The sequence below is a fragment of the Garra rufa genome, chromosome 1 (genome assembly GCF_049309525.1).
Source record: "Garra rufa chromosome 1, GarRuf1.0, whole genome shotgun sequence".
NCBI lineage: Eukaryota > Metazoa > Chordata > Actinopteri > Cypriniformes > Cyprinidae > Garra > Garra rufa.
Genome location: NC_133361.1, coordinates 101,568,236 through 101,581,179, shown reverse-complemented (window position 1 = coordinate 101,581,179; position 12,944 = coordinate 101,568,236).

Genomic DNA, 12,944 nt, shown 5'->3' with positions numbered 1-12,944 from the left:
ATCCCTTTGTCAGACGACTTTTGTTGACTGCAGTGACGCACAGCTAGGATCTCAATAAAGATAAACTTCTGCTTCAAGATATCCAAAACGTCTCCTGGTCTCGAAGAAAAAGTTCACAACACACTGTTGCACCTAAACTCATCCATCAGCATTCTGTGAACAAGGTAAATGATCCTGTGAAGCTCCAAGAAGATTCAGTGTTACATAGACCTTCCGTTATTCAATTTGCCCCTAAAAAGCTTGACCAAACATACAGTATGGCTACATCAAGGAGGTAAAATTGATCCCAACAGATGAAGAGTCAGCAATGAAGTTCCCATCAGATATAAAGCACATCTCAGAAGAACAAGAAGGTTTTATATCTACATAGATCCTCGTTTGGTCTTGGCGTTATGGTTGCTTGCCTGCAGTGTTTAAATCATGGTGACCATTCTGACCTGTTGGTCACAGCTCACAGTTATTTACAGGAAGTGGAAGAAATAGCCCCATAAATAAAGCCTAAAAAGATCAAAATGGATCAATGGAGATAAACAGTATTAAATAAAAGCAAGCTGAAAAACCACAACTGCAGGCCACCAAATTATAAAAAATTTCTTCTTTAATATGGATACCATATTTTGTTTTTGAGTTACATCAAAGACTATAGAAATACAAAGACGGTTCACTCCTCTACTTATGAATGGCAGAAACTGCAACATGCAATATGGCAGAATAGTAACGCCTTCTAAATGAAAGAGCTAACCACTGATTGGTAGTCATTGCATCGCTGCAGCGACTGTTAGATGCTCCGCTCCCCATAAAAACCTCAGGCTAGAACACTAAGAACAGCCAGTTCGCATGTGCAGTCGTAAGCACGTTATGATTGTGCATGTGCATAGACTGGTCAAAAGCGCATTGCGGAAATACATTGTCAACACTGTTCTATGATTTCTCTGTAATATAACTTAGAAACGGAAAAGTTCTAGCATATATTTCTTAGTAATTAAAACCCACAGATTTATTATTAGGCTAGTAGAGAGACAGTGCCAGGTAGAATTAATGCACACATGCAATCGCTCTCTCACTAATGACTTCATATAAATCTAATCTTTACAGTACTAGTTTATCTGTATCTGATTTAGAACAAGCAGAGATTTGTGAAAAATATAACAACCCAAAGACAAAAGAAATGATAAAAGTGAGTTATTATAGGAGCAATAGCCATGAAGGCAGCGCTGTGTCATATGCAATAGCTGTGCACAAGCTTCGAGTCTCAGCTCAAGGTTTAGGCGCATTTGTTCATTAATAACATCATTTGCTAACATCATTGTTGCCGTCGACTTGACTTTAATACATATATGTCAACTTCTGATTAAAAATGTGAAGTTATTCTAACATCAAAGTTAGTTTTAGAGTATTAATTACACGCCAAATAGAAACAGAAAATCGTGGTACTGGTGGGCATTTTCATGAGACCGGACTCTCTTGTAGACATTTTAGCATCTCAATGAGAAAAGATGCTTATTAATCATACAGAATGATGTTTTCTGTGATGGCAAGATTTAGGTACTTGTGCATTATTCTCCACATTCTTTCTAAGTACACTGTTTGTGTATGTTTGTTTTTCTTGTGCATCAGCAAAAGGTTTGTGTATTTGTTTTAGAGATTTTGCCAATAAATGTACAAGGTTTTCCATTTTGTGCTTGAATGAAAAATGAAACAACCTCATCATTAGACATTTAAATAACATTAAAGTAAATTTTAATTTACACTAATTGCTTATCATTCAGAAGTACACATTTACCATATTTCAAAGTACATATAAAATATACTATACATGGAATATATAAGTGCCACTTAAGTGGTTCAAAAATATCACTCAAATGTTCAACTAATTGCATTTGTGTAATTTAAACTGATATAGTTGAAATCAATTACAAATGAAATGCATTATGTGGTATATTTAACATGAAAATACACATTGCAGCTGATAGCACATACATCTCGGAGATATCTATTTGACAGCTGCAAAATGTAGTTTGCTCATCTGCAATACGTCTATTAGATGTCTTTAAGATGTCTATGAATGAGAATGTATGTAAAACTGACATCTTACAGACATAGGTGTGATATCTGGGAGGTGTCACATTAATTTATTGATTTCCCTAAAGAACTCTTCTTTTGTCAATTGTTTTAATATTATGGAAATTATTCATTTAGCGTATTCATTTTATTTTATTTGAAAATCTTATATTCATGTAGTACTTGTTCATTTAGCTTTGGTTTGGGTAGGTTATCAAATCTGGGGTGCGGCCCCTTTAAGAGAGCGTCATTTTGGGGTTTGTCTCGTTTCTCCTTCAGTTTGTGTGAAGCGCGGTTGAGGAAAGACGAGCAGTGCACATGCTCCGGTTGAAACATCTGTTCCTCTTCAAATAATATGTAGTTTGTGCAGAACATGAGCAGAGGTAGTGTGATTATGTTTTCATCGTGTGTGTACAAGTTTTGTAGCTAATATGATCCGTTTGATCGTTTTTTTTTTTGTTTGTTTTTTAAGGGGGAATGCCAGATTTTCTCTGATAATGTTTGTAGGTTCTTTTATTCACGTTTTTGTTGATGTTGTTTTGAAGTTATGAAAAATGTTTTATTTCGGGGAAATACGTCATTATTTGATTATAAAAGAAATATGAAATTTGTGAAGTGTTTTGACGTGGCAAGCCTGGCTGTGCTATCACTTCGATTGAAACTTTTGCTGATTGTAAAATAACATTTACTTTATGCTAAACACAGCCAAAAATGAACGGAGATTGTATGCGTTTTTATTTTTATTTCGAGAAACAAGGCCACAAATTTATTTTCTTCATACATTTATTCTATCATGCTTCACGTTTTTGTTAATAAAACAGTTTTGTTTTATTTGGGAAAAAAGGTAATAGTTAATGAATTGTTGATAAAGAGATTTGTATTTGAGACAGAAGACCACAGATTTTCTTTGCATTTTTTAATTGTCACACAAAGCAGAGCAGAAGGCAAAGAGGATCATGCATTTATTAAAATGCATGGTCATTTAAATTATGTCAATATTAAAGTGAATGGAATTTTCTTTGGGCAGTATTTTACTTAGAGAAAAAGGTTGGATTATGCAACAAACATTACATTAATTTTGTTTATTTAAACCGAACACACCCTGGGCAATGAAATAAAACAAAGGTAAAGACAAGGCTTATACCTGTGAGACAAATGAAGATATTTTTTGATGAAATCCAAAAGATTTCTGAGCGTACACATATGACGGGTCTAAATCATTTTTTGAGCAACATATGTTTTGCCACAAGAATTTTTCAGACTTGCATTGTCTTCCACTGTCCCAGCCAGCACAGTAAAGGCGGGCGTACACGGTGCGATTTTTGAGGTCGTACGAGCTCGCATGCGATTTTTGTGGTTATCGGAGGGAATCGTCTCTTCTCGTATGGTCGGGGCTCGTATGGTGTATGACAACTTACGAGACGAGCAGAGTGCCTTACGAGCACTTCACGACCTCACGATCATTTTTAAACATGTCAAAAAACTTCGGGAGCTGTCGGATTGAAGACGTGACATGTGTGCTGTTGAACGAGCTGATTTGTTGAGCAAACTGCAAATGACCAATCAAAACCACAGAAGATGAAGAACATGACAGCGCCACACGGTGACTTGGACTATTGAGAAAGAGGATAACCTCGCTGAACATTGGCAAGAACAGTCAGCGAGCGCTGTATGAGGTATCGATCGGTGATCGATCACCTATTGTTTGCTACAGCTATTGCTAGCTATAGTGGTGGCCAACTAGCCCCCTCGACGTGCATAATATAGGTTAAAACATACATTACAATACTGTACAGTGCTGTAGCATTGCAGTTCCAATGTCTTTAATTTTATGCTTGTTAGCACTGCTGTAGAGGTGAAGTTTTGTCAAGTTTGCAACGAGTGTACACACGCAATGGTGATCAGACGGTTCCTGCATGTGTAGCAAAGTATCACAGCTCATATTTTTTATATGCAGCTATGAGATAGACAGAGAGCAGTTTTATTGAACAGTACATACACCCTCCTCTCAGAATGTGATTACCTCGGAAATCGGTAGGTTTTAAAATCGTGCCGTGTACCACTGCGTCCGTAAAAAAAGTCACTCGTGACGTGTGCGTGACCATACGGTCTTCCGACTGTCCGAATTCGCACCGTGTACGGCCGCCTTAAGAGGCTGCAACTGAGTTGAATCTAGAAATGCACTAGAACTAGATGGCTTTCATTAGGTCAACATTCCTCTGTGAAAATCTTGTCTCCATTTCTGAAATGGCCCTGTCAAGGATGTTGAGCAGAGATCTTTTCAGAGACTGATGGGGATTAAGGGTAGGATTATCAGAGTCTATTGGCGCTTTTCCACTACACAGTACCAGCTCGACTCGACTCGGCTCTGTTTGGTTTTCCACTGTGTAAAAGTTGTACCTGTACCGGCTTCCAGGTACTTTTTTTCGTACCACCTCAGGCGAGGTTCCAAGCGAGCTGAGTCGAGCTAAGGCGATACTAAAATGTGACGTGAAAACACAGCAGACTACTGATTGGTCAGAGAGAATCGTCACTATTCACTGCGTCATCATTGCACGCGCCAGCAATAGTATCCAGAATAACCCCGCCATTTTTAAAAAGTTTGGCCAGAGATTGCGTGACATATCCAATCCATTACATATTATGGCAACTCGGAAGAATACGCCGTGGTCAAACGAGGAGGTGCAGACAGCGGGTGTGTGTCGCGTAGAAGATTACATCACGGCAGTTTCTTGCAGCGTCGCTGGAGGTACAGGTACAACTTTTACACAGTGGAAAACCAAACAGAGCCGAGTCGAGTCGAGCCGAGTCGAGCTGGTACTGTGTAGTGGAAAAGCGCCATATATGGCTCACAGTTGAGAGCACAGCACTTTGACCGAGGTCTTTGCTCATTGTTCTTCTCTTTGGAAGATGTGAATCATCTCCAGCAGCCGCCACAGATAACTCTGCCCAATATTCATCTTTACGAATGTTTTTTAGGGACTCCAGTGCTGCAGCAACAACCTCAGAAGCACTGCACATATCCACAGACTCAGACTGTAGAATTGCATTTGCTGGTTTTAAGACACCAAGCACCTGCACTAGAAACTCTCCAGTTTCTTTTCAAAGAAGTGATGCCTCCTAATTTGACATAACAGGCCCGATGCCTCAGTGCACAGGTCAACTGCAGCATCTTCTTCATCTGTCATCTCACATAGGATACTGAGAAGATGGTTTTGATTTTCAACAATGCACTTTTTCACCTCATAGTGGCTTGTCCATCGGATTTCAAGCAGCCTTTTAAGATGAGGTGCATCATATTTCTCAGACACATGGTGGTGCTGAAAAACTTGAGTGAACTAGAGAGGTCAAAAATTCTTTTTGCACATGGTTCACTCTGCATGGCATGCACACTACTTGGTGCAGCTGGTGGTTGTAGCAGTGGATATATGGAACATATCTAGATAGCTTATTTTGGAGCAGAGCTTGTACACCACCTCTTACCCCACTCATCACAGAAGCCCCATCATAACACTGGCTATGTTGTAAGTATGTTGTCAGCACTACACTTTTTAAAAGCTCTGAAAAATGGATGCATTGCAGAAGTAACTTCTGCATACGACGATTTACACTCTACACACTATAGAGCAGGGTACCTCAATTAGTTTTCACCTTTGGCCAAATTCCACCAACAATACCAAGCCAAGGGCCACAACCATGTTATGACCAAAATGTTTGCTCTTATTATTATCATTATTATTGTTGTTTTAGTTATTGTTGATTTTTATAATTTACTATTATAAAGTTTTATAATAACTATTTATAATTTAGTATAAATAGCATCTATTGTGCAAATAACCAATATGCCTTTAGACTACCTGTAAATCAAAATAGACTGCAAATTTACAACCTGATACCATAGACAATAAGTCTATAATGCATATATATTGTCCTTTCAGCACCATCCAGCTTATGTAATTTATAGATGTACCATCAAGATTCTCATCAAGCTGCTGCAACTTTGTGGCCTTGGGTATTGATCATCACCATACACAAAAGTAAACAGAACAGAAATATAGACATAATGAGTTGTTAACCAAATAAACATACACCAATAAAGTAACATTTGTTAAATGTTTATTAAAGGCAACAAACAACTGATTGGGGGAGACTTGAAGGAAACAGTGACAGAACACAGGACAGTGTGTTAAGCTACCCCAAAGTTTGGGGACTGAAGGATGCCTTCTGTCATATATTGGCAAAACGCATCATAATTTAAACTAACTGGGAGCCTCAGTGTAATTGCACAGGTGTTTGCTTCTGAAAACATCCGCCTGCTGCCATGAAGATTTTCATGGAGAAATTCAATTGATGGCATTTCTTTGAAACCAAAGGCAGGTATGGCAGATGCCCCAGAAGCAAACACCAGCACATCCTCCAACTTGACTTGGACAAGGTCCCCATCCTCGATCTGGATGGCTGCATGTCCATCTGTAACATACAAAATAAAAGTAACAGAATCTTTATCAGAGTTAGTATGAATGTGTTATTCTTGATACATTAATAAGATAATTGTGTATGTGATGTTAATGTATTCTGATAAACATTTCACCCGTTAAAAGTTCAAGTTCAAATTTACAGTGTGACATTTGCAGTTATTAATGTCATATTTTGATAAATTTCTGCAGTGCTAGATTAAGATGAATGTGTCTGTTTCTACAGACACTGATTAGCTTGTTCAGGTGTCTTATATATTTTTATTATTACTCAATTATGTTTTAAGTAAAATGTCCCACAATCTTAAAACCTTTTGAATGAGCTTAATGCTTAAATGTCTGAAATTGTCTTTGTGTTTCTTACAACATAAGTAATAGTAGAACTCTATTTTCAGATATTATTAAGCACACATTTCTTTGCCAAGACATAGAGAATTAAAAGATCAATACAATTAATCGACAAATACAGGCTGAACTATTGAATATGTTCTAGGAACTACAATATGTGTGTCACGTGTGCAATATACAAGTATACAAGACAGACAATGTGCAAAAATAGCAAAGACACAACGAGATGACAAACGAGAGACAGGTGAGGGAGCGTGGAGGCACATGGGAAATGGAGTCCATGGGGAAAAACAGTCACAAACGGAACACAGGAACAGCCAAACCTTGACAATGTGGCATGTGTGAATATGTAGAAGTAAATAAGAAGCAACAGTGTTGTCAAAGTCAGGAGGTGGAGCAGCTGGCTCTATGGTGCAGTTACTACAACCTTGAGCTGAACACCCTCAAAAGTGGACTTTAGGAGAAACCCCCCTGCAGTCAGGTTTCTAGGCACCACCATCTCTCAGGATCTGAAGTGGGAGACTCACATTGACTCTATTGTGAAAAATACCCAGCAGAGACTGTACTTCCTTTGTGTGATTTTGGCATTTTACTCTTTTATGTGACATAAAATAGTATATTTTTTAATATTGCTGTTATCAATAATTTTGACATTGTTATAGTATTTACTTTTATGTTAATATTTGCCACCTATAAAAACAGGTGGAAAAATGTGAACTTACACTGTTACACATTTATTAGTTTAAATAATTACAGTGCAACAAAAATTAAAAGGTTTATATTTGTGTACTTTCAATGTCATAACCAGGTTGACTTTTTTTAATAATTGTACAGTTACCTGTGTTGTTGTCACACCAGACCAGCAGAGGGAGCCTTGCCCCTCACTGACTGTTGCTGCTCCCTCTGCTGCTTCGCTGGTTACTTCCTGTTTGTCAGCCATAAAAGCATGCTCAGCGCACACACACTCTGCGAAGTATTGTTTTGCTCCAGCGGACTCTACCGAGCGTTTTTTCCTTGTTCCCAGGTTTTCCTAGTTTCCTTGTTGTTTTTCCCTAGCCATAGTTCTGTTTTTGTTTTCTCAGTCTTAGCCATAGTTTCCTAGTTTCTTGTTTTCATTTCATTTGTTTACTTTGGACTGCCCTCCTGGATTTTGACCCTCGCCTGTCTTATCGGATTACGCTTTTGTTTTGCCCTGGATGTTCCTGTTTGCTGGTGTTCGACCCTGTCTGTCTGACTACGATCTTCATAATAAAGCCTTGCATTTGGATCTTCGCCCGGCTACTGTATTTGCATAGAGTGATCCTGATTGGCTGAAGCTTCCGTCGGCGGCGCTTCACTGGCGTTGCTCGCGGCAGAAGTTGAAAAATTCTCAACTTCTGCCGCGAGCAACGCCAGTGAAGCGCCGCCGACGGATCTACAATTCCTTTGGCAACGCTTGACGTCACCCATTCAAAGTCAATGGGAAGTGTTGACGCTTACGCCCCGTGTGAACACACCGTCAGTCGTCCCACTTGTAACAGTTGTGCACCATTACATATCATTATACAAGTCATCATTATCATTATACACGAGATGGTGGTGCCCAGGAACCTGAATGACTACTGCTGCCACAGCTTTGTTCCTATAATATGCTCTTCATGTATGAAGTGACATGATGTAAACAGTTCAACAATGCAAACTGTAATTTAGCAAGACAGTGGCCTCAGTTATGTTATGTGGCCTCAAATTATATTCATATAATATTATATTCAGTGGCCTCAAACAAGTATTTATTATGGTGTTTTTTATAATAAAACATTTCTTATCTCATGTTATTCATGGGAAATCAGAGAAAACCCAAAGTATTGAAAATACATGCAGAAGAAACAAACAGGAGGGAGTGGTAAGAAACCTGTAAAACCATGCTATGACCATTTAAAAAAATAATAAATAACAACATTGTTTTACTGCCCAGAAAACTTGGTGTTGTATTCATTTTTTTTTTTGCATTCATCCAAACTTGGTTTAAATTAATTAGACTGTGTTTTATATCCGAATTAAAACCTTACTTAGGGCACAATTATAATGCTGATAGTATTTAATATCCACACGTACGTTATCCAGACGCTCATCCACACATACGATATCCAGACGCAAAGTAATTAAAATATACTATCGAAGTTACGTCCGCCTCTACGCCGATTTAGACACGGCTCTGACATGTGACCGTGACGTCTGACGCCTCGTTTCTTACGTCTGACGCCTCGTTTCTTATGTCTGACGCCTCGTTTCTTATGTCTGACGCCTCGTTTCTTACGTCTGACGCCTCGTTTCTTATGTCTGACGCCTCGTTTCTTATGTCTGACGCCTCGTTTCTTACGTCTGACGCCTCGTTTCTTATGTCTGACGCCTCGTTTCTTACGTCTGACGCTTGAAAACTAGGATTTTGGCCAGACGGATGGCGAGCGTATACACATTAGTTCTCCTGTTAGTGTGCTTAGCGAGTGGCAAATATTGCATAAATCACACCCCATAAGGGACAGAGAAATGAGGAAAATCTAATACCGTGTAGTGTCCCTTTTTCGGCTGATTTTTCCACTACCGCAGGTTTGTCAACTTGCAATATATTCATTTTGTGAGTATATTAACATGTGCTTTCTCAAGTTTTCAAAATTTTGATTTGAGGAGGCAAGACATTTATTTGATAATCTTGCCCCTGCGTAGAGCCGGCCTTGATCCATACTGAAAGAAAAACAGCTAAAACCAGCCTAGACTGGCTGGCTGGTCATAGCTGGTCAGCGGGCTGGTTTTAGAGGGGTTTTGGCCACTTTTCCAGCTTGGCCAGGCTGGTCTTAGGTGGTCAGGCTGGGAAACCACCAGCTAAAACCAGCCTGACCAGGCTGGGAGACCAGCAAACCAGCCACTTCCAGCTTAAAGAGGAGAGTGAAGACATGAAGATTGAAGAAACATTTAGAGTCAAACATGAAGATACTGAGGAACAAACAAAGATGGTGTTTATTAAAGAGGAGAGTGAAGACATGAAGATTGAAGAAACATTTAGAGTCAAACATGAAGATACTGAGGAACAAACAAAGATGGTGTTTATTAAAGAGGAGAGTGAAGACATGAAGATTGAAGAAACATTTCGAGTCAAACATGAAGATACTGAGGAACAAACAAAGATGGTGTTTATTAAAGAGAGTGAAGACGTGTAGATTGAAGAAACATTTAGAGTCAAACATGAAGATACTGAGGAACAAACAAAGATGGTGTTTATTAAAGAGGAGAGTGAAGACATGAAGATTGAAGAAACATTTAGAGTCAAACATGAAGACACTGAGGAACAAATAAAGATGGCGTTTATTAAAGTGGAGAGTGAAGACATGAAGATTGAAGAAACATTTAGAGTCAAACATGAAGATACTGAGGAACAAAGCTGGTGTTTATTAAAGAGGAGAGTGAAGACATGTAGATTGAAGAAACATTTAGAGTCAAACATGAAGATACTGAGGAACAAAGATGGTGTTTATTAAAGAGGAGAGTGAAGATTGAAGAAACATTTAGAGTCAGACAGAAAGATACTGAGGAACAAAAAAAGATGGTGTTTATTAAGTGACGCATTTCTAAAAGCAGTTCGCGGAGACAGAGAAAACAGAGAAATCATCCTGTTTGTTTTCTTTATTCTTAAAAAAATTATAGTGTTCTGTTGCTCTTGTGAGTGTGCACAAATAAAAGTACACACTTAACAGTTTCCAATGATGTATAGCTCTAATTTGTATGACTGAAACCGACAGAGTATTTTTAGTGTATTTTGCACTGAGCTTAAAAAAGTAGGTTGGTCATGCCGGCGTGACCATCGGCCCCAGAGGGTTAAATCATTCAAACTCTGTGAATACTCAGCACACAAACAGAAGAGTGGTATCTACAGAAAGCTTGATATGTATGCTTTTAAACTAAGTAAGTTTTATTGAAAACAAATATTATGTGATAAAGTAATCCATATGAAATCAAGGATATGTCTAGTCTACCCAGTTGCAACTAATTATATTTAATGTGATCCCGCCCACGAGCTAAGATCTGTTGATATTTAAATTAGCCATGTGCTACAAGTGCAGCAAGGACCGGAGTATCTGTATGCGAGGAAACTCCCATATTACTGCAAACAAAGCAACACCACTTTTCAAGTTCATCTTGGTTACTGTTCGTTTCTGAAAGAAGACGCGCTGTGAGGTTGGTGGGCGTCGGTGAAGCGCGTCGGTTCGGTGTGTTCCGCACATCGGCTTTCATCGGGCTCACGTCTGCCAAAGTTTGCCCGATTCGACATGTTGAATCGGTGTCGGGCTTGTCGGGGCTGTCTGAGAAAGAGAGTGCTCTGATTGGCTGTTCAGACATCGAATCAGAGCGCGTGGAGGACTTGAACGTGAAGTGATGTAACAAGCAAAGAAAAGAGTCAAGAGGGAACCGGCTCGAAACCAACTATGGCTGTGTGGAACGAAGCTATTTAAGACGAGCTGATCAATTTGATCCAAGACAGGCCAGCGCTGTACGACATAACGGAAAACGCTATGCAAACCGTGCGGCAGTTCTTCCGGGTTCTCTTCTTGGAATGAAAATACAGACTACTGCCATCTGCAGTTTGTAGTCGGCTTTCATCAGTTCGGTGTGTTCGAGCTCAGTTTAATCGCCCAGACGCCCGCAGACACAGCCGACTAGAGGCGACAAGACGGTCGGCTTTCGTTGGTGCTAGTTGGTTGGCGTCGGATTGGTGTGTCCCGGCCTTTAGACTTATATTTACCTCGATCAGAAGAAGGACACGATGCGACGCAAACCCAGCAGGAGGAGACATTTCTTACTTTTATTTTCCTACTTGCTTTCGCTGTTATTTACTTTGACAAAACGTGTACACATTTTGCTAGTTAGACTTATTCCAAACTATAATTCCTGACTATATTAAATGAAACATTATGAAGTACATTTGATTGCATTTGATTGTAAGATGCATTTATGACGATATGTTTATGACTGTAGGATCATATTTATTTATTTTATTGTATAACAGTAGGATGTAAAAGTAATATGCGTGCTTACACTGAATGTATGTTTACATCACGTATATTAGTAATATAGTGCTAAACAATAATTATTAGTTTCTCAGATATTACATGTCCTATTTTACATTAGTACAAATGCTGTAGTCTATGACTATATACTCTACCATTCTAAAAGGGAAGTGTGTCCAAACCTTTGCCTGGTAGTGTGTGTGTGTGTGTGTTTTTGTGTGTGTGTGTGTGTGTGTATTCATTTATTAGATATGTATAGGCTCACAGATGTTTTGTTTTTGTTGTTTTTTAGTGATCTGAAACCTGCTCAACAGATGAATCCTGCTGTCTTTCCCTTGAGTCTCTTCAAACTGTTTTCCTCTGAGAGCGCTGTACAAACTTCATATGATACAGATAAAAGTACAGTACAAATACAGTTAAATTGTGGACGCACTTTAATATCAGGTAAGACTTACTTTTGTTGAACTGAATTCAGAAAAAGTTTTCAGAAATGCCACAAAGTCTGTGCACATCTGTGTGGTTTGATCAGGGAGCTCAATAATGTGTCTTTGACCTTCATTATGTATGTTTTGATTATACTGTGTTGTAAATAAAATACAAATAATCTAAAACTCTATTCTTTGAATCTTCTCACATTGTTTCTTACCTGCTAGTAAAGTCAGGCATTGATGGGGCCATTAGGGAGGGCTCTTTTGTCTCTCAGGTGTGAACTGCTAAATATTCATGGGTCATTGCCACACCTATGAATAATCCCTTTCGATCACAAAACATGTTTTAGAAAATTTACATCAATATATTGTTTTCTCTGAACGAGTGAACGAGATGATTTTCACATCATTTGGTTGAAAAAATTCTAGCCTACCCCATCCACATGCTTGCATTTGAACGCGGAACTCTTGCGCTCGCTGCTGTCGGCTGGACACTAAACACCGACACGGCAGAATAAATAGCAGAAACACTGTATTTTATGCTTGTTAGTGTGTTTTTCTTCAGATATTTGTCTTTTGTCTTTATTACGACA